The sequence below is a fragment of the Watersipora subatra genome, chromosome 5 (assembly GCF_963576615.1).
Source record: "Watersipora subatra chromosome 5, tzWatSuba1.1, whole genome shotgun sequence".
In the NCBI taxonomy this organism is placed as follows: Eukaryota; Metazoa; Bryozoa; class Gymnolaemata; order Cheilostomatida; family Watersiporidae; genus Watersipora; species Watersipora subatra.
Window position 1 is genome coordinate 5,288,286 of NC_088712.1, and position 6,000 is coordinate 5,294,285.

A 6,000-nucleotide genomic window follows, 5' to 3' on the forward strand; every position below is an offset into this window, starting at 1 on the left:
TTTCCGATATACATTTGAACCTTTTTATAGTCGTTAAATGTTTTTAATATCTTTGACCTGTACAAAACAATTATGTCATAATACGAAGTTTAAAATTTTTTTGAAAAAGTTTCAAAATGTCTACAGTTGTATTTATTTTCTCTTTTAACTTATTTTAACTATTAAAAAAATAAATGTGTATCACGATATGTAGTTTGAAAGTCAGAATGGCAAATGTTGTTATATGTTGAATAAAAATGAATTTTTTGTCCAAAGACATTTTTTAACCTGGGCAACATCGGGTTGTACAGCTAGTACTAAATAAAACCCCATACTGGCTGAAATGCTTCCATACTGACTGAAATGTTTAAGCTGTAAAGTAAATTGATGCTGGAGTTTAGTAAATACTGTAATGTAGTAATATGATGCTAAATCGGTGGTAAGCTGTGTTCAAATTATCACAATACTATATGTTTATACATAAGCAAATGGAGTCATAGTGTTCTCATTGTACAATGCAGCTGCTGCATCAATAAGATATCAGCCTTACACCCTGCCAATATCATGAAGAACAATCAAGTTTACGTAATTCATGACAGCCAATCATAATCACAGAAACACTGTACAATGCCTAACTTGTTGTGAATGCATTGCAGGTTATTCGAGAATTTTGACATCCAGAGTTTGTTCATTATATTTACATTGACACAGCAATACCAGTAGTCTGCAGCGCCGATAATTCAAAAATATTTGACCTGACAGACTGACACAGCTTTTACCGGCTTTAAAAACTCTATTGCAATCATATTTGTTCAATGATTAAGACTCGCGGTTAAATAAGAATGTATCATGCTGGCTATTTTCATGTCAAAATATTTTAACAATAGAGACATAATCACAAGCTTTACTGGTGTAAAGAAAACCAATGATTTTTTTGTATGGCACACAAACATCGAAGAGGTCACCGTGTGTAATATCAAAAATATGTCAAGGGGAGTTTAATAATCAAGAGTGATGGATTATTATTGAAACTGCAAGCTTGCAGATCAATATGGTAAAACTTATAATAACAGAATAGCCAAATCTAAAACTTTTCTCTAAGCATTAATTAAATATGTAATCGTTCACTGCTACTCACCATGTCATGAAGTAACATGTTATCAGCAAATGGTTTTGTTCTTACAAATTTCAATCAGCGATAACCTAATGTACACGCACATTGTACATCAAGACGTTTTTTTTCTGGATCCAAAGATTATGAGAGATTATGACAAAGATTATGATTAAATATGACACAATGATTTAGATTGCCTAGATTTTAATACATTCCCTATGAAACTTGTTTTTATTAATCTACAACCTATTTTATCCAAATTATCTGACTATCGCATAGAATTTCTGTCAAATCAGTCAAGTAGGGTTTTTTATAAGTTTTAATTTTTGCTGTTTGCATACAAAATGTCTGAAACTTTGATTCACTGCAAAAACTCATATATCATCAATCAATTGCCTATGAAAAGTTTATTAACTTTTATCAGTACAAATAGTCCACTATTTTGTCCAGGGGTTATATATGAAAGGTCCTTTATTGAGTTTCCTGCAAGCTTTTACCTAATTGCCGACCTGATACTCCATTTTATTACAAGGTTGGCAATTATGTCGTGACAATTGAGCTATGATGCACCCGCCTCAGCTTATTACAACACCTAACACGCTGACAAGAAACAGCAAACTACAAAGTAAATGCAATGCTAAGAGTCTTTTAAACATGATATCAGTTTAATGACAAATATTTCAGGCTAGATGGAAAGGCTTTACACCTACCAGTGTAATCAGATGACATGTTTGCACATGACCAACATGCTGATATTAGAGACATAGTTTCACACTCTACCGCAGCAGAGTGAACCATGTCAAATGTTTTAAGAAGTACCATCTTTACAAAATTAAAAACTGTAATGGCAAGTATATGTCAATTTTATTTATACTTCATTTGACAACTCAAGAAAATGACTTGACTGATGTTTAACTGAGACTTGTGTCCTTCTATAACTTACCACATTATTCTCTCCAAATCATAAAATATAATTTTCATCGTCTCTGCTACTTAGTAGTATGCTATTTGGAGATAAGAGAACTTACTACCTAAATGTAATATGTGACAGGCAATACTGATAGTTTGTATATTGGGTTGTAAGCACGAGCAATTCATTAGAGACTGACAATGTCAGTAGTGCCTCACAGAGCTTTAGTTTGTTTAAATTTGTTGAAAGGCACATTTACTAACTAGTAATTAAGTAGTCAAAGATCTTCAGATCATATGATTCATAACAAACTTTGAAGATAAATAATTGAAGTTAAACTAGAAAGAAAAGCACTGAGCAGTTGTTTTGTTTTGCATACCGTTTTCAAGTGTGAAAAATATGCATTAATATAATTTCAAAATTCAAATGAATGAAACTTGGAATATCTGCAATAGAACTTGATCAAGCAAAAGTTTAAATGTATTTTGACTATTTTAAGTTAAGTTGTTAGGAAAATTTTAACAGAAGCAAATGATTGATGAACTGTTAGCAGATGCAGAATCTAACCCTTTCACTGCCGTATGCGCATTTATGCGAAATCCATGGTCGACTGCTGTATGAGCATTTACGTGAACTTTCCAGCAATTGCGTCGTAGCTCAAGTTTAATATTCATTGACAACATAACCAATGATTTTTACGACTATTAGGATATTGAGTTGTCCAAAGAATTCTCTATAAAATTCACCTAAAGTAATAAAAAAATTCTAATTTTTGTTAAAAATTTTCCAACTTAAAAACAAAAACTTTTTGTGTAAGTTTTTGTAAGTACCTTTGAGTTAGAAAAAAATATTCACTAATGTTGAATACATTATAGGCAATTCAGAATTAGAGTTTTGTGATTATACCGATAATTTAAATAGCAGCACTGATTCTGATTCTGATGGTGATGAAATAATAGTATTGTGAGAATAAGGAACATTAGAGGATCATTTGGGCTTTGTAGCGATCATAGCTTCGCGTTGTTTTATGAATACACAAATTATTGATATGGTGAACTTTTTGAATAGCAGTGTTTTTTAACATATTGGAAAAATAAAATATTTAACAAAAATATTCTAGAGAGAGTTTTTAATTGACAAATAGTGTATATATTTCATTAAGCAATATCAGCAATTTTCCATAAAATATATGGTAGTAGGCTGATGGCTAAATTTGTATATGGATGGCAGCAAAAACGTTAAATCGTCATGGTTTATGAAAATGTTCTTAGAAGCATTTTTGAGAGATAAACTCTAAAACATGGCACCAGGTTTTTCAGTTGGGAATCTTTCATAGATGGGGCAGTTAACAGAATTGAGGCTACAGTCAATTTAAACAGATAAACAAACTATTTTTAGTTCATATTATTTTGCAGTTAAATTGAATCCATTATAGTACAGTATATACTTTTAATATGGTAGCTCAAAGCCTTACTGTTTCAAGTCATATTGTTTGTTTGATGAGCCACTTAATTTTTGGCAAACTTTGGTAGGTTTCTCTTCTGATCTTTTGTAACTCACCCATAGAAAGTCAACCAGTAAGTTATCGTAGAGCAGTAAGAGTAAACACAGAAGTTCTATTTTTACACTCCCTATCATACATTTTTACCACAAGAATTGGGTGCTTTTATTACTTTATAAAATGTCATGTCATTTGGTACCTAACAAATAAAATATATATTTTGGTTAACGTTGTGCATCACATATATACTCTACCAAGTTATGTTTGGCAATGTTTAGGTTTTGACATCATTCATTCTATCATAGTTTTTTTTTGTAAAAAAACGAGTACTCTTAGCTATAGAGAGTCAGCTCTTTAACTGTGATTGTTATATGCACAGGGTTTCAGACTCAAATACAATATATTGCTTAACGCTTAGAGTGGAATTCTTGTTTTAGGCGGAACCCATGAGTGTGAGGTTAGCATACTCTTCCCACATTACGCTGTTTGCAACAATTTCAGCATAATCTTGGGTTAAACATGAGTTGCCAAATCTATTAGATATATTTTATTGTGTAGAACATCTTTATTAGTCAATTCCTAAAAACTTATTTCAACATCCACACAGACAGGACAGGCAGGGGTACCAAGTAGTAACAAGTGTATTATGAAAACAAAAAGAAAGCCGTACAATATGAGCAAAGACACAGGTTACATGACTAAATTAGCAATAGCTAAAGTACTAAGATATTAAATATTTAAACATTTGTAGGCCTACTCCATTCACCGTTGTTAAACCATATTTGGACAGTTTTTAATTATTAATTGAAACTGGAAGTTGTCATCTTGCATTGGATAGTTCATAGAGCAATGCGCAGCCGCCAGGTTATTTTACGTTGGTCGTGCTGTGTTACGATACTGGTACTTAATCATCCCAAATCGCAATTGACATTTGAATTGACTCAACTGTGGATGGTTTGTCCTTAGCGATAAGAATGTGCCAGCAGGCCTGGGTCCTCTATAATAACCAATTTCTTTTTGATAGAGCAGTCTACCGATATTCCCCTTTCTTGATAGTACACAGTAAGTAGGCCTATGTGGTAAAATTACATACTTCAAGTCTAAAGTTTATTAATCATATTTATTAAGTTATTGTTCATTTTTTGTTTTATAAGCATAGCATTTATTCAGGACAATACAGTAGTTAGGAAACTGTAATACCTTATAAGAAATGTGCTGATAAAAAGTAGGAGGAGCCTAGTGTATATAAGTTGTTGTATTCCATTTTATGAATCAGTATTGCTTACAAACTCATTACAAAAAAGAACAGAATAAAAGTTGGATAAAGATTCTCAAACTTGTTAATTATCATACCATTGTACATAAAATAAAGATACAAGGAATATACAAAATGTACATAATACGCTGGCAGTTTTTATTGGTACAAACCCGTGTATAGTGCTGAATCATTTAGTACATTTTAGTGGCAACGGTGAGATATTGTCAGCCTAGATCACAGAGTACAGTACAGATTACAGAGTACATTACAGATTACAGAGTACAGTACAAATTACTGATTACAGTACAGATTACATAATTATCATAGAGTACAAATACAGAGTTAATTAGTTGGCACTGTTAATTATGTACAGACGGCGTACAAGAAGAAATAACCAGGACAGAGAATGAGAAAACTTGCATGGAACAATTTTATCTGCTGGTTTGCTAACAAGACAATTTGGTACAGTTAATATAGATAATTTTGTACATGTGCTACACAGAACACAGCGCACAGATCGTAAAGAAATAAAAGCACCTACATTGGATGGTGAGGGAAATGTAGAGCTTTTCATTCAATAATTCACATATGTGGATAACTTGAATCAACGGTCAGACCAAGAATCACTACTTCATCTACAGCTCAATCTAACTAGCAAAGCCAGATATGAAGGTTTAAACAGGACTGTGGCACATATTTGTAATAATCTAAAATCCAGGTTTGGATTGACTACAAAGCAAGCTAGAGATAAGCTAGAGAATCTCAGGAAATCAGCAAACATGAAAACTCATGAACTAGGTTCTGAATTAGCTATTCTGAATTGTAGTTCTGAATTATAGTTTTACCAGAAAGCCTGATGTATCCAGACGTGGCTGCTTTCAGTGCAATGGACAGCACATGAAGAAAGACTGTCCTAAGTTCAAGTCTCAAAAACCACAGAACCAGGGAAACGTGAGCGGTTCAGCTCAGTAACTGGCTCATCTCAGCATGAACCATTATTAAAACACAAAGAGCCTAAGTGCAAGAACGCTTGTCCTAAGGCTGAACCAGAGAATACTGCAGTACGAGACGTAGAATGGCAAACTCATGGCTGCCTATACATACCAGGATGGAAGCAGACTTCTTATTTAAGGCACTATAACATTGCCTTGTCTTGTCAGAACGATGCAAATTCGTGTCACATTGAAAGTAGCTAACATCACGGATGATGAAATACTTGGTATTCAATTCTTCTAATA